The sequence below is a fragment of the Pseudopipra pipra genome, chromosome 2, assembly GCF_036250125.1.
Source record: "Pseudopipra pipra isolate bDixPip1 chromosome 2, bDixPip1.hap1, whole genome shotgun sequence".
Lineage (NCBI taxonomy): Eukaryota > Metazoa > Chordata > Aves > Passeriformes > Pipridae > Pseudopipra > Pseudopipra pipra.
The window spans coordinates 47,452,407-47,472,311 of NC_087550.1; the positions used below are offsets into that span (position 1 = coordinate 47,452,407).

General features: G+C 38.7%; 1 protein-coding gene across 3 annotated transcripts in view; it reads left to right on the plus strand.

The window, feature by feature from the left end:
• WASF3 (WASP family member 3) overlaps positions 1-19,905 on the plus strand; it is a 70,201-nt gene that overhangs the window by 10,580 nt on the left and 39,716 nt on the right. For all 3 annotated transcript variants that reach the window (XM_064645402.1, XM_064645406.1, XM_064645403.1), the window contains exon 2: positions 9,274-9,365. The gene's annotated coding sequence lies outside the window, so the exon portion shown is untranslated. The remainder of the gene's footprint in view (positions 1-9,273; positions 9,366-19,905) is intronic.

A 19,905-nucleotide genomic window follows, 5' to 3' on the forward strand; every position in this document is an offset into this window, starting at 1 on the left:
ACCTCTCATTTTGGTTTTATTTTATTCCCCTACTGCTCTTTTGCCATCCCCAAGCAGCTGTTAAGCAAAGAGGGAAAGAGGAAGCCATGTGTCACAGCTGTGCAGCCCTGCCCTCTGGGAGGTGGAGCTGGAGCCCCAAAGCATTGTCTGGCTTCTGCTTTTTTAATATGGAGGTGGGAAGAGGTGGATTTGAAGCTGTCCCAGATTCCCTGCTGTCCCTTCTCTTTCTTCCCATCCTGGAGCAAAGTGGTCAGTAATAGCCAAAATACCTGGTTGCTTCCATTTCCAGGTGTAAGCTGCACATTGCTTTGGAGCTGTCAGCTGCTACCTGAGCAGGCGTGGTGCCTTGGACATGGCACACCTCCTTTCCTGTGGTGCATTCTGTGCCTCCACTCCTGCCTACACAGGGTTAAAGAGAAGAGCTGTTGCTCTTCAGATGAAAAAAACCCTGCAATTTTTTGGCAGCCCTTGCCTTTCAGCAATCAAATGCCACTATTTCAAAACATTTATTTTTTTTTCCCCCCAAAGTCAAGTTACTTTGCATCTTACGTGATGTAAATCTTTAATTATTGGAAATCTAAATTATTTGTAGTTTTTGAAATGTAGAGGAAGGCAAAGGGAGCAGGACTTGACAATGTAGTTGAAATGGGTATTTTCTGGTTGTCAGAAGACTGAAGGAGGGATGCAGGCAAGAAAGCAGTACAGAGTTGGACCATATACCTGCAATCACATTATTATGGACAGTTAGGAGAGATCTGAGATATATAGTGTGTATGTATTAAGTAATTTAGGTTTTCTTAGACTTTGTGGTCAGATCATGATCTTTGTTATTGTTTCAAAATCTCTTAATGGAAATTACTTTGTAAGATGCTACACTTGTGGCAGCTGACTGCCTCTTCTCCCTTCCCCCAGTAGAAAGTACTGAACATGGCTGTGAAAGTCATAGTGAAATAATATGAAAAATAGGATTTGTTGAATTTGAGAATATTTAGTGGGAATAGGCAAATCAATTCTCTTCAGTTAATATCAACTGCTTGGTGTTGAATCTGATGGTAAAGAAGTAGATAACCTGGACGGGTTACATGATTAGGATAATGATGTTGATACTTTTCATTACCCATATTAAATAGTGTTTTAAAATTCCCTTTTATGAAAACAAGTCTTCATTAAAACCATAAAAATCTAATGGTAACAGCAGACTGATGATGATTTTAAGCCATTTCAACCTCTTTTCAAAAGAAGGAGTGGACTTTATTTCACATACTTTTGGATTTCTGTGATTTGTTTGATGTTCCTAAACTGCTAAGCTCCTCTGCATTGAGCGAGATTTGAGGTCACAGATCCATACAAAACTGCTTTGGTTTAACTGGCTTATAAGTAAAAATGTTAATAACAAAAAAGACCCAGAAGAAACAAACAAAACTGCCTGTCTCATCTGGCCTTTTAAAAATAGGAGGAGAGGGAGAAAAAAATAACCTTGAGAAAGTGGGATAAACTTAACCATGTAGTTAATACTAAAGTATGCCAGTCTCTTTCAAGAGCAGCTTTCTAACTGGGTTGTAAAATGGAATAATTAAATACATAAGTTTCACCTGTTAAAATGCTGTAATTTCTCTCCCTCCCTTCTTATCCTCCTTATTTCTTTATCTGCTAGTGTCCTTAATTGAACCCCGTAGGTCATCTCTAAGGAGTCACTAACTATTTAACTCCCTTGGGCTTTAATTTTATAAATGGTGGCTCTTTAATCTTTATGATACTTACATCTGTCTAAAAACAATTGATATACTTTCTGAGACTTTCAAATTGAAGGAAACCCCACACTTTTCACAAATGTCTTCCAGTCTGTGTCCTACTGGTAAGATATACTGGTTTAATGTATATGGAGATATCTGTATCTATAGATACACAAGGCTTTATAAATAGTGAGAGCTAAACTGCAGTATTAATTACCTAAGTATGTATGTATGAGAGAGAGCTGTTTATAAGAATAGAATTTTAGTTGAAAGGGATCTACGGTGTTTGCCTGGTCCAACTTCCTGACCACTTCAGGGCTGACCAAAAGTTAAAGCATGTTAGTAAGAGCATTGGTCAGGCTGCCTCTCAAATGCTGATAGGCTTAGGGAATTGACCACCTCACCAGGAAGCCTGTTCCAATGTTTGATCATCCCCTCAGTAAGGAAATACTTTCTACTATCCAGTCAGAACCTCCCCTGGTGCAGCTTTAAGTAATTCCCAGGTATCCATCCTGTGACTAGATCCCCGGGAGAAGAGCTCAGCACCTCCCTCTCCACATCCCCTCCTCTGGAAGCTGTGGAGAGCAATGAGGTTTCCCCTCAGGCTCTTGTTTCTTCAAACTAGACAAACCCCAAATCCTCAGTCACTCCTCACAGGACTTTCCTACCAGCCCTTTCTCCAGCTTTGTTGCCCTCCTTTGGACACATTCAAGGACCTTCACAACCTTCTTAAATTGTGGGGCCCAGAACTGCACACAGTGGTCAAAGTGAGTCCATACCAACATTGAATACAGCAGGACAGTCCCCTCTTTTTCCTGGCTGGTGATGCTGTTTGACACACCCTGGGGTAGGATTTTCCCTCCTGGCTGCCAGAGCTCACTGCTGGCTGGCTTGCATTGAGCTGCTGCCCACCAGCACCCCCTGATCCCCTCTCTCTGCAGGGCTGCTCGCCAGCCACTCCTTTCCCGGTGTCTGGCATTACTCTGTCCTGGGTGCAGAATCCAGTATTTGGACTTGTAAATTTTATCCCATTTATTATAGCCCAATGTTCCAATATATGTAGATCTCTCTTCAAAGCTCCCTGTTCCTCAAGAAAGCCAGAAGCACCTCCCAGTTTGGTATCACCAGCAAACTCACTAATGGTGTACTGAACTCGTGCATCCAGATTGTTGATAAGTTTATTGAACGGGACTGGCCCTAAAATTGAACCCTGAGAAGCAACACTGGGGACCAGTTGCCAGACGGACGTAGCCCTATTCACTGTAACCCTTTGAGCTTTGCCTTTCAGCCAGTTCGTCACCCAGTGCATCATGAACCTGTTCATCCTGCAGTTGGACAACTTGTCCAGAAGGATGCTGCAAGGATACTAACTTAGTATCTTACTAAAAATCCAGAAAAAGTCTGTCCACTACCTTCCCTTCATCCACTAGGTGTGTGACTTTATCAGAAGAGGCTGTCAAATTATTAGTGTAGTGGAAGTGGAAGGTGTCCCTGCCCATGGCAAGGGAGTTGGAACTAGATTATCACTAAAGTTCCTTCCAATCTAAGACATTATATAGTTCTATGAAAAAAAGCACTGAATGCCATTGTTTTTAATTCACCCCTTTTAGTCACATGACTGTCTTCAACAGATATTCGTCCAATGTTTTCTTCAGACCTCCTCTTGCTATTCATGTACTTTAAAAAGCCTTTTAAGGGATCATATTGCAATCGGACATGTCTATCTCGTATTGGCCTTATTAGCCACCAACATGCTTGTAACAAATGTGGATAGAGCCTTTCCCAAATCTTCGTTCGCGAAGCCTAGCCATGATGATGATGATGATAAGGGATCATAAAGCATTTCACAAAGGAAGCAAGCTTCATATCTCAGATGGGGTTTTGAACAAAGGACGTGGCCTCCCTGGAGGACATAATTACAGGGAAGGTGAAATTTTTTCCATGTGCTCAGCTCTATACCACAAAGCATCGTTCTGTCTACTAGGGTGAAGGATGTGCCTTCTATTCTCAAACATTAAATCTGAATGCTCTTACACTTTTTTATTTCTCTTTCAAAACCAAGCTATAGGGGAATTAGCCATGGAGTGATGTGAGTGGTTGCTTTCAGCTAGATCCAGATGTAAAAATATGCCTTGCCCCTAAATGGGATGTGGTAGAGAGAGCAGCTGCTTACTTGATCCAGCCTGTGACTATCTGCATAATTCTGATTCCATGGAATTGAAGCTGGCTGTCAGCTATTGCAGTGCTGAGTTGTTTAGTATCCTTGTTGCTGCCTCCTTCTCTCTTGCACTTTATAGATGTGATATTTTTTCCCCTTTTTAAAAATTATGTCAATTCTGTTTAATTTGCCTTTTGTTCTTAGACATTCTGAAGCCTACTAGGTTTCATTTATCCGTCTTAATAGTTAGGTGTTTCATTTTAGTGGTTTGTATGTGTATATGTGATATTTTTGACTAACACTTTTCAGTAGGGTTCTGTGTGCTGTACTTCCCTAATTCTGCCACTTCTCTCTAATGTCATGACACAGTAGGGTACAAACTGGGTGACCCTCTACTATTTATGGAGAAGTATTAGCTAAAGAAAATCTTAAGTTTTGTTCAGGACAAGGTGAAGTCTGCTTTTTGCTTTGAATGTTGACTGTTAACTATGACAATATTTTTCTGTTGCTCATATCACCATGTTCAGTCTCAGTAAAGCATTTAACTTGAACACCTTTACCTCTGTCTTCTCTGTCTTTCCCATCATCTAGCCTTAGGCTAATCCCTTTAATGAGCCCTCACAGGTTATTTGTCTGAGGTACTTATACAAAGCATGTCTAGATGTTCATGCTTTTTAGCATTGTCTGCTAACCACAATAAATGAGGTTGAATGAAAATAGAATTTAAGGGACTTTTTTTTTAAGAAACATGTTCTTAAATCCTTGTAACTGAAAAACAGTGCTTATATAATGCTGGGTGGGTAACAAAATTACAGCGCCTCAGTCTGCTGAGGATGACCCATTTTTAGTGTTGTTACATCAAAATGGGGATCCACTTGAGTAAAGGCTTCAGTATTGCTTTATGTAAAGCATTAGGGAGATATCTCTGGACACTGGGAGTGGAGCTGGGAGGGAGCTCTTTGCCATTCTGTAAAGATGTAGACCCCAAACAAAAGTGCAGGACTATACTGGGAGAAGGAGCAAGCTGGTAGTACAGAAGACTTGTACAGTAAGATTAGGTTTGTTACCTGTGAAGATTTAAACTTGGTAAGTGGTGCCAACAAACCTTTTCAAGTGTTTGAAAACATTTTAATACTGACATCCCATCTAAAATTTGTTCCTTCTCAAAACTATTGGACATTTTTCTTTGCTGGTGATGGGAGAACCCTTTCTTTTTTGGATCAAAGATGAGAGAGCTACTTCCTGTCTGTTGTGGTTGGTACTAGTAATTTGTGGTGTAATCTTTGGCTTAACTTGCAGTAAAGAGTCACTGTTGATCATTAAGAAGAGAGTGTAGTTCTGGGCAAGCCTCTTGCTGTTGGGGTACCGAAGAGGAGATAGGTGTGGGGACTGGTCAATGCTTCTTATTAGCCAAGAATATGTGATAAACCAGTGCTGTTGCCAGCTGGCTCATAGGCTTGACAGGCCGTATTTTGTAGATTATAAAATCTCTGAAGATCAAGTGTTTAACTTCAGATAAATTCCACAAGATATTTAGGATTTTTCGAGCCTGGAGTTTAGATGGATCTCCTCTGCCCAGTACTGAAGGACTGCTATACTCAGTCAAGCAGTGAATATTTGTACCATAATCCAGTGAGTGAAAAGGAATAAAAGATACTAGGTACTCCACACAGGTCAGATATTTTTAGTTTATCTGCCTGTGCTTGAAAGAAAAACTTCAAAAGCTTGAATGTATTTGGAAGGAATCAGTGGTAAAGGACACACTGGGTACTGTGACCAAGTCTAACCATCAAAGTGCTTCTCAAAAAGATGCTGAGTATGAAACCATCCCTTGAGGTCTTGTCAGGGGGCAGATTGCTCTCCACACTCCAAGTACAGTGTATGTCCCAACTAATTCTACATTTCTGGATGTTTGTGGAGACTCAGAGTTCAGGCTAGACAACAGCAAGTGAATCTTAAATTAAAGACCGCTGGAAAACATAAGCTGCTGTGTCTTTATGCTGCCCCTGTTCTGTGCCCAAATTTAAGAGTGGGATCTGGATGAAGCCTAGTTTAAAAATAAGAAATGTTTGAGTTGTCTGGATCAATCTCATGAAAAATGCTTACCATGGGCCACTGAGAGGCCCTTAGTTCTAAGTAATGGATTGTATGGCTCTTTACAGAAAAGCTCCCCATCCCACTGTAGAAGCACTTAAGACCAAGTGGCACCTAACTGCTAATTGATACATGGTTTTACTCTTTGAAGACTTCAGAACCTGTCAGGGTTTTCCAAATGTCTGTTGCAGAGTTACAGTAGTTTCCAAGATTGCTTCATGCTTTTAAGATTGAATTCTCACAGGAAGTTAACAAGGCAAACCAGTACTGAAGATTTAAAGTCGCTTCCTTTTTTGTGTGTATACATTGGTAAAGCAGTTACTTAAATTCAAACTGCAGTAGTAAGGTTTGGATCTCCATATATGACAGCATGTTTTAAAACCCTCCCCCCACCCCAGAAAGCAGACTTTAAAATAAAATCCTTTTTTCACCATTTTGATGATGACCTGCCATTTGGATACTTTTAATCCTCAATCTGTGTAAAAGTTATGTCTTGCATTAAATCCTTTCTGTTTGTTTTTTTCCCCTGTGGATTTTTGAAGTAATCCTCTGTGTACCATATAGCTTGTTCTTCAAATTGCTTATCTACAATCTCTTCATTTCTAGGAGTCCTGTTTAGAAAGCTTTAAAATGTTCATTGATTTTAAACAAAATTCAGCTGGATATAAATTTCTGATCAGAATTTTGTGTTACACATTTGGCATCTATATATTCTTATGCCATTGAAACTTTCTGTTTAGTACTTTCTGTAATTTAGTCAGTGAATGAGTCAAATGGGGCAGTTGGCAGAGGAGTCAGTGATGTACTCGGTAATGAGTAAGAATCTTTTTATAATGGCTTTCGTTGGGTTTTTTTTCCCTCTTGAGGATTTTGTGGGAAGAAGGAGTCCGTTCAAAAGGGAGTGTGCATATTTTTGTAATTGTGGCAGTGGATAGATATTGCTGGACTGTTAGTGGTGTACCAAAATATATTTTCCTTTCTGTATCTCGTGTTGTGAACATTTGACACATTTTTTTTGTCATAACTGTGTGCCTTAAATGTAGAACACATAGTGAGAGAGTCCAGCATTTCTTCTGTGGCTTACCCTGGGTCTTTTTCAATGTTCTACTTGAAAAGAAAAAAAAAAACCAACCAAAAATCTGATTTTAAAAAAAAAATCTAAAACTGCGTAACATTGGCTATGCCTTGATGCCTTTATTTAACCATGTAAGGATTTGTACCAACCCCTGAAATATATGTCAGAATAGTTGATTTGCTTTCATTTCACTGTGAAAGCTGAGTCTCATCCTCACTTTTGGGTGGTAATTCTCAGCTTCCTTCTTATCCCTGCATAGGTCACACATATTGTTGACTTGAGTGAGGAGTTCTTTTATCACAGGATGGATTCAGTGATCCTGTTTGTGTAGTGCAGCACTGCAAATGGTGTGTTGATGTAACTGGTGGCAGTGGTAAACTGCAATGTGCACACAGGGTCGTGTAGCTGATGTGTGCAACTGAGAACTTTGTAAGGTGCTTTTGCTGCTGAGGCTAATGCAATGTTTAAGTACATTCTCGGTCACCCTGATAGTACTAGAGGGTTTAAGTTCTATATAAAGTTTCGGTCACCTTGTCCTACAAGTGCTCTATGATGTCTGTTCTGTAGTGTTTTTAATCTAGTGCTAATAGCTCTAAAGCAGATTTCCTGTTTTCTGAACCACAGGTATATCACTGTTGGTTGAGGTCACAGAATCATAGAACGGACTGGGTTGGATGAGACCTTTAAAGAACATCTAGACCCTTAAAGAACATCTAGTTCCAACTAGATGCCATGGGCAGGAACACCTTGCACTAGGCCAGGCTGCTCAAAGCCCCATCCAACCTGGCCTTGAACACTTCTATAACTTCTCTGGGCAACCTGTTCCAGTGTCTCACCATTCTCACAGTGGAGAATTATCTCATATGTAATCTGAACTTACCCTCTTTCAGTTTAAAGCCATTCCCCCTTGTCCTATCACTACGTGCCCTTGCAAAAACTCCTACTCTAGCTTCCTTGTTGACCTCCTTTAGTGACTAGAAGGTGCTATGATGTCTCCCCAGAGCCTTCTCTTCTCCAGGCTCCCATCTTCATAGGAGAGGTTCTCCAACCCCTCTTATAATCATTGTGGCCCTTCTGGAATCCCTTCAGTAGGTCCATGTATGTTAACTTAGGTTAATAGGATCCTGTCTGATGTAAATGTAGTTGGGATTGTGAAGCTGTGTTTGGGAGCACTTTTTCCCCTTATAGTACACCTATCCTGGTAATGAGAATTACTTACATGTACATGAGTCTTTTATAATGTGTAACTTCAGAACAATTCTTTCTCTAAGCACATAAATGTTTAAGTGAGGATCAAGATCTTGGCCAACTGGTAGATTTTGTTAGCAAGTTAACTAGAGGGCAATATTATATCTGGAATAGGTGGTTGTTGCACTAGTGTTTACTGGAATTGAGTTTTTGGGTACCATGATGCTAAAGCTCTAATATTTTGCTTTTTTATATGCTTTGGCTTTCTTATAAATCCTGTTTTATAATTGTATTCTTCAAAAGTTTTTTCTATTGTAAATTTTAATTGTCTAAAATATTTAAGCAAGTTCATCAAGAAATGCATAGCAGAAGCCTTTAAAAATATGACTGTGGTATTAGTCTCCTATGAGCAAGTGATCTAGTTTAAAGATTGCTTTTGTGCAGTTCTTTTAGAAAGGGCATTTATATCTTAACCACAAAAAACTTTAATTTATAAAAATTTAGTGTATGAATAAATGTTAATCTATAATTCAGAATATTCTCTTGATGCTAGGAACTGTAATAGTTTTATGGAAACCTCTCAATACTTAATTTTTGCAAGAGATTCTCATTGCTTTTTTTAGTCTGTTTATTGTAGTGGATTTGTGTTTAGTTGTATTTAATTTGCTGTGAAATATGTCAGAGGGACTCAAACCTGCTGTTTTATTGTGCTTTACTATAGACCATTATCTCATTTTTCCATCCCCACAGTCTTCAAGTGGGTAAATGTTACCTCCGCTGCAGATATTTCCAGTTAAATAAATGGCATTGATTATAAAATAACACAAGCTATTTTCTTACCTTGAAAAAAATTAAGCTGTAACATGAAATGTTTAGCACAAAACAGTTAAAATTTTCTGTGTTATACTCATGCATGTTTTACTAAGTTTTTTTTATCTGATCACTGAACTGAAATCCATTTTTAATGCATACCTTTTATTATTGTATTACTGGAAGACTAAGTTCAAATTTGTCTTTGTTTGCAGAGAAAGCCACCTGAGTGGGCTAGCAAGTTACAGAACACTGTCTCCTAAAACGTGTAAATAGTGAAGATATTCTGTGTATTCCTTTTTAAATGGTAAGTTGTTCAAGAGAGCTCTTACTGAACATTCCTTGTCACTTCCTTTGCATTTGTGTGAATCTATTACAAATAGCTTTGAAGACTGTGGTAAGTCCCTTGAACTGAAGATCATGATGAATTTTGGAAACGGTTCAGAAGGTTTTGAGTTAGCCTTGGGAAAGAGGTCTATATTTTTGTGATGTTGAACATGTGCTGTATTAGGCCCTGAAACAAATGTCAAAAGCATTGCTAGGTCAGGAGACTAGTAGCAGTTAAATACTAATCTTATTGTGTAGAAAACAGAAATAAATTTACTTTATTCATGGTTGTTCATGAGATACTGGATTTACAAATTTGCATCTGTTAATTACTTTTACCCTGTATAATCTGTACTTTGTTGATGTATTGTCTAAGAGATTTAAACTAAATCTGCTGAGGTTAAATATTTGTTTGCCTCAAAGTGCAACGGATAATAAAAGATTTATATTTATTGATATTAAACTAGCTTTGTGGGGAAATATCCCCCTCCCCTAATCTGTCTCAGCTGCCATACTCAACACTGTAGACTTTTAGGTGAGGAATATCTGTTGTGTTGGTCACTGTGTGACATAAGATGTGGGACACACTGGGAGGTGCTAATGAAGGACTGCTGCCAAAGTGCAGACAATTTTGTTAGAATAAGTAAAGCTGATAAGCATAACACACACACACACATATATGTATATATAAATACACACACATATATATGTGTGTGTGTGTGTATTTATTCTGGGGGCTGCAGCGTGTTGGCTTCTGCAGTGGGAAAGAGAAACCTTTTAAGCAGTGGAAGAAGCTGGAGACCAGGTTTGTTGTTCTTGCTTCTGTGAGGGTGAGGTTAAAAGTAATATTAGCTACTTGTAGGAAAGACTCTTTTTTTCCTGCATTGCGCACCACAGTGCTGCCTTTGGCAGAAACCACTGCCAGCCTTGCTTCAAAGTCTGTGAATAACAGCAAAGTGTGCAGCAGTGCTTTAGGATACTGTTGGCTTTGCCTGGAGAGCTGAGTCTGTCTGTAACCCTGGCTATGATCCTTTGCCACACTTTGTCCCCTGAGGTGAAGTTTGCGTACGCTTATTTTAATTTTGAGTTCTGATTATATACTTGATGATATTCAAATGCTTATCAGCATATACGTTCTGAAAGACATGGCATTTCAAGTTGTGAAAAAGAAGAATTCTGGAAAATGCATGCATTCACAGTGTCAAGTAGTAAACTTTCCTTGGAGGAATGAAGGGATCAGTAAGCAATATGGTTGGTGGACATAGAAATGTGAAAGTTATGGCAACAGCCTTTGAAGAAAAAGGATGTAAACCCCTCCATTCTTTCCCCCTTTACCCCTCTCGCATTCCCCATTAAACGGTAAGCTAACTTTATGGTTATATATTGAAATGTTTGGAAAAAAGATCACTCACTGTAAATTTCAAAAGTGGAGACAGTGTATCAGGTGAAGTAGTCTGCAAAAAAATTGGTAAACCAGATATAAAGACCAAAAATATGCCTCACTACTAGGTTATTAGATTAACATATTGCTTATTATTTAACGAAGCAGTGAATGTTTCAGCACTGTTATATTTCAGTTGCATTTCATGATGCATGGAAGCATCATTGCTTTTATTCGTGGGAATCTGTAGAAATTAGTTATTACAGGAATAAGAACCTAGGTTTTGGAATATTTTACCTAGGTTATATTTATTAAAAAAGCTTCAGAAATTGTTTTGAGATATTTTCTGTTTATACTCAGTGTAGTATTATCAAATATTTTCTGTTTCTTTGTGCGGGTTAAGCACAACTTTCATGGAGAGTTTAATTGAAGTGTCTAGTGTTTAACAGTCTGAAGTTTAATGTAACTGAAGGGTATTTAAAGACAATGTTGAACATACTTGAAAATAATCAGCCTTTGATTTTTTTTTAAAGAAATATTGAAACCTAATTTTAGTAAACAAATTCTAATTTTTGGTTGAACATTGATCGTTCATGTATCACAGACATTTTAATTGGACATACAATATGGAAACTCTACCTGGTCAATAAAATGGGAAACTTATACTTAAAATAACGGTTGATTTGTACAGAAATGTAGTATTTTTTCTTTTTTAATTTCTGCTTCAAAGAATTTCACTTACAAGTCATAATTAAAAATTTAAATGGCTTAATTCACCTGTTCAGTATGCATAGTAAGGCATTTTAATTTTAAATTAAGTTACTAATTTCGTTGCTTGGATTGTAATTGTGCCTTATCTTTTCTCACTTTTCTGAATTTCCTACTGTATTTTGCTAATGTAAATGGCCCCCAAAATATTAAAGTTGCTAAAAATACTATATTAAATGTTCGTGAAAGCTTCTGATTGCTTAACATGCCATCCTGCATGAGTAACATGCACTGGCTTTTCTAAACTTCCATTATAAACCTACAATACTACTGTACAAAAGTGTCTTTCACAAAGAAAGAGTGTGTAGTCAGGTTTTCAAGTAGGGCTTGAAAACAGACCCTGATGCTTATCAGCCCTAATAATCAATTCACTGGACTGCTGGAAGAATTCTTTTGTCATCACATGCAAGCAATTCTAAGAATACACCTTTATAGTTAGTTTGGCAAATAAAAGTGTTACACATTCAGTTATGTGTTTTGTAGAAAATGTTAAAATTGTTTGTGATTACTGTGTGGATAAGACTGCTCCAGTCTTTAGAAATACTTTTATTGGAAAAGCAACTTAAATATTTTTAGTCAGGGTTAAACAAAATTTACCTGCAAAGACTTCTGCCTGTGCTATCTGACTCTTCAGTTATGTAATCTGTATCCTATAACCTTTGTGGCTGGTAAATCAGAGAATGATTTAGAAACTTAAATTCTTGATTTAAAACAAGCTATTAGGAGAAGTTTCTTAGGAATTTTCTTCAGAAGACTATAGTCTCCATTTCTGTGAAGGAAAGAAGCTTTCTGGAGTATGGGAGAGTGAGTGTGAAAAGGAGGTTGGGCAGGAGGGAGAAATAGTCTCTGGAGAATGGTGGAAGGTTTTTGGACTACTTGGCCAGCCAAAAGCTGAAGATCACTAATCACATAACAGTGGATGGGGGGGTGTAGTAGGACAATTTTCCATATGGTCTCCTGGGGAGAAAAAAAAGGCTATGAGAAGAGAAAATATTCCAGAATTCTTGCATTACAAATGGTAAAGCCAAATAACTGGTTTGGGGAGGAACTGACTAAAAACATGTCAGAGAAGTGATCACAGATTCAGATGTTGAGGTGCAAGCATTTTCTATGTGCTTGTTTTCTGATTGATTCTGATACTACATGAGGCTGAATGTTTGAGCTTAACTTTTGCCTGTCTTAGGTGAAATCCTATTCAGTAGGCACTTACTCTAGGTTTTGGACTGGACTGCATGGAGTCGAGGGGCTTTATATTTTGAATTGCAGCCTGGCAAAATAGGTTTGATGTTACTAAGCTTCTTCTTTTGTGTATTAAAACTGGCATGTGTTCTGTGAGAGCCTTAGCACACTCATCATGTTTTCAAGAGACTGTTATGAGCACATATATAAATATTCTTTGTTATCACTTTCTGAGACTGGGAAATTCAGTACTACTTTGTTACTGCAAATAAATGAAGTCGTTGGCCTGTTCTCTGAACTTTTTCTATGATTGGCATCATAATAATTTCCTTTTGGAATTATGCAGCTACTGTGTAGGGATCTGTGTTAAGATGAGGCTTAAATCTTGGTTGCCCGTGCAATGATTAACTAAATCAGTTTCTAAATTTAACTGATGTAGTTAAATTTCTTCTTGAACTCTATGTAGATTAGTCTCTAATGGCTTGATTTTTTTTTTTTTAATACATGCAGCTTGTAGTCTCTGTAGATTACACTGACTAGTGTAGTTAAGAGCAATATAAGTATTGATAGGTTTGTTACATAAGTTAGTGGGGTGTGTAGAAGATGCATGAAATCATAGATGACTTTAAATGACAGGCTTTGAGAGCTGGAGTCAATGCATTTGTGCCTATTTTTACCCTATCAGATCACAAAAGCTCTGGTCTCTGATGCAGTCCTACAGGTCTTGCTCGCTCTGATGTGGTTCTCAAATAGTCTCAGGAAAGGCGCCAACAACCACAGTATTGCCCCCTGGAGCCTCACCACGGACTTGGCAGTAGCAGCCATCTTTTTGCTCAGCAGCCAGCTGGTTACAGCTGTAGTTAAGAAATCTGTTCCTCTTGGATTGCGGGACCTCGTCAGCTCAATGGGTTTTAAACTAATAATTGCATTTTGCAGGAAAATATTTTTATTGCCGGTATAACAGCAACAGCAGTGCTGGGAGGGAGGCAAGTTTATAGTAGGTTCACTTCAGAATTCTGCATCTTTCTTTGTTTAAAGAAAAACAAGCATCATGGACATTCCAGGATTTAATTTTTTCCCCATTGTTTTCACTTCAACATGTTCAGGTTCAAAATCTACTTACTAATGTTAAGAATGAACATCTAGGAAATTGTTTTGTTCAAAGCAATTTAATGATAGGGAAAGTATTTTGATCCAGTGTGCTAAATATATGGAAGCAACCTCAGGGCAAAGTTCAGTCTAACCATTGTGGAATTGGACTGGGAAAAATGATCGGTCATGTTTTTTAATTTGTAAATAGATGCTGTAATTAGTTTCAAGCTGCTTTCTTTAAGTTCAAAAGAGTGATCATCAGGATCTAGATGGTGAGGCCACACCTGGAGTACTGTGTCCAGTTCTGGGCCCCTCAGTTCAGGAAGGATATTGAGGTGCTGGAGCAGGTCCAGAGAAGAGCAACGAGGCTGGTGAAGGGACTTGAGCACAAGTCCTATGAGGAGAGGCTGAGGGAGCTGGGGTTGTTCAGTCTGGAGAAGAGGAGGCTTGGGGGAGACCTCATCACTCTCTACAACTACCTGAAAGGAGGTTGTGTAGCCAGGGGTTGATTTCTTGTCCTAGGCAACTATCAGCAAGACAAGAGGGCATGGTCTTAAGCTGTGCCAGGGGAGGTTTAGGTTAGATATTAGGAAGAAATTCTTTACAGAAAGGGTAATCAGGCATTGGAATGGACTGCCCAGGGAAGTGGTGGATTCTCTGTCCCTGGAGGTTTTTAAGGTAAGACTAGATGTGGCACTTACATGGTCTAGCAACCATGGTGGTGTTGGATCAAGGGTTGGACTTGATGATCTCAGGGGTCCCTTCCAACCCAGCTGATTCTATGATTCTGCGATTCTTTAAATTCAGGAACAAAATTAAAGCATATTTTATCAATAGTCATTGCAGTCATATACCTTTACTTGTAAATAAAACACCAGCTTTTAAAGCTTCCTTATTTTTTATGCCGAGTTTGTATATTTCACAGGAGGGGTCAGGTTGGAAGGACCACAGTGGGTCATCTTGTCCAACCTCTTTGCTCAAGGAGGGCCATCCTAGAGCGCATGGCACAGGATTGTGTCCGGATGGTTCTTGAATATCTCCAGTGTGGGAGACTCCACAACCTCTCTGGGAAATCTGTTCCAGTGCCCGGTCACTCAGACAGTAAAGAAGTTCTTCCTTGTATTTAGGTGGAACTTCTGTGTGTGACTTTCTCTTTGTTGACTCTTGTCCTGTTACTTGGCACCACCAGGAAGAGCCTTTAGGATTAAACATTAAATTATCTAGTTGCAGCTACAACGCAGCCTCAGCTATGCATTAAAACACTTTAACAAGAGGTATTAATGACTCCTTATACTTAAAAATAAAGCAACGAGTCTTTACGGATGGCTTCCTGATCTATAGCATCAGCATTTAGGTAGCCAGGTGCATTCTCCCTATTATTTGGGGAGAAGCTGCAGTTAGTTTTGAGGGCTTGTAAAAAGAGTTGATGTGTTATGGGGCCTATTGGAGGAGTTCTCATATTCAAATAAGAACACAACCTTTGAACAAGATATTTTACCCTGACAGTGGGAGGGGAGTTCGAAATGTCTCTGGGGAGTGGATAGGGAAGGGGGGAGAAGCAACTACCCTGTCCCATTCTTTTAGTTACTGGACTCTTTCTTCTGAGAGTGAGAAAGTCTTTAGAATCTGTCTATGACTAATAAACATTTCTAATAATAAAAAAAAAGAAAGAAATGTTTTGTACCCAATAGGGCTTTTGGGCAAACGTTTCAATGTAAAACTGCAGTGGAAAAAGGGTAGTTGGAAGCATTAGTTTATTGCTCTCCTCTTACTTACCAATGCCTCCAACTCTTGTTGGACCAGCTGGCTACTTGTAAAGTAATAGACATTGCCAGAACTGAAGTGTGGAGAGCAGAGTCTGAGCTAGTAGAGGAAAGCAGCTGTAGGATGTGGGAAGGACACAAGTCTGTCTTCCTTGCTGTATTGGCAACTGGAGTAGAGAGCGGTGTGCTAGAGGTGAAAGAGCAGATGAAGCACTGTCAGTAGGTCTCCTGTAAAGGAAGAAAATGACCTGTGTCTCTAAAATGTGGACAGGGCATCTTCTCAATATAAAACTGAGCAACTTCTCTTCAGGTGTTTGGCTAATTTTGATAGTTGGGTGTTTCTCTCTGCAATTAAGAAATATGAATTTGATCAGTTTAACATGTAATCTACTTGCATACTATTTTATGATTGCTTATTAAAGTAATGGTAAACAAGTAAAGAAATGTTCTATTCTCTATGAATAGTGAGAATTAAGATTTTTTTAGATCCAAAAAATATAGAGAATGGTTCCTTAAATTTTTTTAATGGTTTGTCCTTGATTCCATCTTACTCTCCTGCAAAAGAAGAAAGGGATCTTCACAATTTATGAGGAGGAAAGGGCCTGCTTTTCTTGATGGCACTTTTCATCAGATTGGTGACTTGTTCCTGAGACGAGAATACCAATTTTTGTCTTTGTCTTCTATCCACCCTCCTATATATTTATAGAGCATATATATATTTAATATTTCATGCTTTTAAAATAAATTTGGCCTTAAATATTTATGAGTATATGCTGCTTTTTTCTTTTTGTAAACAAACCACAGAAATCAATGTATACCAGGTTAGCATTTGCTAAAAGCATATTTTTCAGGAAGAGATGGAAATGATGGAACCATAAACTACTTATGTGTCTAACAAGGTAAGCAGAATCTGTAATGCATTCACGGGATGTTGTAGTAAAGTCCTTGGGACATGACAGATGCCTCTCTGAGCCTGAGGAATAAATATATAAGAAATATCTGTTTTCTTCTAGTCAGTGAATTTTTTGTTGACCTTCTCAGAGTTTGCTGGGATTTCTACATGATTTTGGGAAATGTGGCAGCAGAAGGTGACAGAAAACTGCAAGAGCTCTGAGCTCTTTGGTGTCATAGGTTTGTGTTCCTACCAATAAGATGGACTAGGACTGGAGGGCATGACTTTATGAGGAGCAGCTGGACATACTAGGTTTAAGCTTGGAGGAGGTACTGAGGGGTGACGTTACTGCTGTCTACAACTTCCTTGTGAGGGAGGTGCTGATCTTGTCTGTGTCTGGTGTCCAGTGACAGGATGCAAGGAAATGACGTAAAGCTGCATCAGGGGAAATTCAGAATGGATATTTGGAAAAAGTTCTTCACTGAGAGTGGTGGTGAAGCGCTTGGAACAAGTTCCACAGGGAAGTGGTCATGACCCCAAGCATTTCAAAGTTCAAGAAGCATTTGGACAACTCTTAAGTATCTGGTTTAACTTTTGGTTCGCCCTGTGTGGAGTTAGGAGTTGGATTTGGCTATCCTCATGGGTCCCTTCCAACTCAGGATATTATATGACTAGACTAAAATTGTTTTAATATGACAATATTGATGCCATTTCTTGTAGGAAGCAGTTTAATTACACTTTCAGGTCTTGTTATCTAGTCACTTGCTGTTCACCTACACAACTAAACATTGTAATTGGTGTTTTGCATGCCTCTGTCATGTTTCGGTATGAAGTGGGAATTTAGCTTGAATTGCTTTGTTATTGTTTTTTTCTTTGTGCTGAAGCAGATTGAGTGCTCTCACTATCACTTGTGTGCTCTCAGATATAACAGCAGTAATTCCATAAACTGCTTTGACTTCTTTCCTCCAGATTAAGTTTCTGCTGACTTCCAGTCTGATTCCAGCACTAGAACCAGCTCAGGCAGGAGCAGCAGCAATAATAGCACAAATGTTGAAACAGGGGATGGGGGAAGGAATCCATTTAATTAAATCAAGGACTGGTTGGCTTACAGCTGTCTTAAAAAGCACAACTTCAGGTGGAGCGGATCCTCAGGCAATGACTGGGGTTTGTGTCTGAGACGGAAACATAACTCATCTTGTGGTTGAGGCATTTGTTGCTAAGTACTGATATGATCTAGGTCCAACTTCTGATCCTTCTACAGGCCTTGTGTGCTGGTCACCATCATCAAGTGGCTTTATGCCTCTCAGCCCTATTATTGAGAATGCTATTTCTTGCCTTTCTCAAGTTTGGAGAGTAAATTTAATGTCTGGGTGTACATATATTGTAGGAACACAGGTGTTAGGTAACCTTACTGTAATAAGCTTTCTGATGCTACTTGGCAGTTACAGCCTTGCTGGGTTTAGGCAGTCTGTTCCTCTTTCAGTGGGCGTTAGCTGGCTGTATTGCCAGGAATTTGGTATGTGTTTGACTGCCAGCTAGTGAGGAAGATGAAATCTTTCCGCAAGTGTTGGGTGGCTGAGTGCATTGTGGGGAGGAAGAGGACCAGTGAAACTAAGACTCTTAGACATAGCGTTGTTTTATTCCCTCCTTTCCCATGGAGCCATCACTGGTAAATATTGGAGGGAGCCATAATTAAAAAAATACTGTGTGACAGGTTTTCAGCCTTAGATGATTGGGGTTTTTTTCAGCAGTATTTGCCTCTTTTCTTCTACCTTGTCCTCATAAAATTAAAACCAATATAAAACTGTTCTTTTTCAGTCTTTACGTAGTGAATTCAAACATGCTGAAACAACAGGCATTTTAGGATGCATTATGCTATAGGTTTGGCTTGGATCCGGGATTATATTTATGATGCAGATTCTCCAGATGTAGAATATATGAACTCTTTTCCTTTCTGAGGAGTCTAAAATCAAAAGGTTCTCTCTAGGAGCATATATGATGGTGTTCAGCATCTGATGGGCCATGAGACTGGGAGAACGCTAGTTTGGAACAAATATTCCTGCTTCCTATGAAAAAAATGTATGCAAGATGGACACAGGATCATCATCATGAGCTATTCTGCTCTGCAGGTGTCTGCTCCTGCTGTACCACACAACTTGCTAATGCAGTCTTAGTTACTGTTTTCCTGACTCATTTTGAAGTCTTTGAACATCTCCAGGGGTTCACAAGTGAAAAACCTCTGATGGATGGTGCTGCTCTTTCTTGTGGACTCCATATGTTTTGATCAATTGTGCTTTTATTATATGTAATACTATTTTCCTCCCAACTCACACTTGGCATTCGCCCTCACTTGGCATTGACTAAAAGAGGAGAGTTATAGACATAGGTATAAATCAATATGATGCTTTCAAACGTTCAGTGTTAGGTTCTGAAATTTCATAGACTTGAAAAGCTAAGTTTACATTTTCAAGATGTATATACATGTCTGTCTTGAAGAAAAACAGAAAGCCTTGGTTTACAAAAGGTTCCGCAGAGGATATTTAAATGCACAGATTTAAAATGCTGGAATGAAGCAGACTTTAAAAATTATTTAGTATTGTCATTGGTAACCTCTGCATCCCCAAGTAATCTCAGCTAAGATTTGATGATTTTAGCTAGGAGAAGAAGTTGCTTAAGCCTCTTTTTAGTGATTTTTTTTTTTTTTTTTAATGCATGGTAAGAATGCTTTTTTCCTTGAAGCTGGTTTCTGGAGCACTTCTGCCTGGCCAGCTCCATGGAGATGTGTTGATACAATGCCAAATTTCATGGAACACAACTTTCCAGCCTTCAAGTCTTGAAAGGGGATTTTTACAGAAGACTAACTGCTGAATTCTGTCTGAGACTCGCTATGGTTTTATAGTAGCTTATTTGTCTCACAATGGGAGTTACTGTATGTGTAACAAGGAAATCTCTTTAATGCTGCAAATAAGGTTTTGTAAACCAATGTTACTGTATCAAAGCATGTTACTTGTACTACTACTGGACGTTGATTTTAGCTTTATTTAACACCTCCACTCCCCCAAAAAAATGCCCAGTGAAACAACAAAAAACCCTGAACCCAACCAAAACCAAACCAAACAAAAATACAAACAAGCAAAAAAACCAAAAAAGCTCAGCCCAAAACAATACCAAAACTCTAAAACAAAACAATGGCAAAAAGACCAATCTAAGACCAGGCTTGTATGTTGAATTATTAGGAAGTTAATGATGGGCAGAATTTTGATATCTGAATTTGTGTTGCTAGTAAGAAAGAGGATCTGTCACAAAAGAGACAGAAACACCAAGAGAAGGTTATGTTTCTTATTTGGGGAGATGTAGATGCTTACAGTCTGATTGTGCTCATTTATTAGTAACATGTATATCAAGTATGTTCAGATTTATTTGATTTATTTTTTTACTGCAGTTT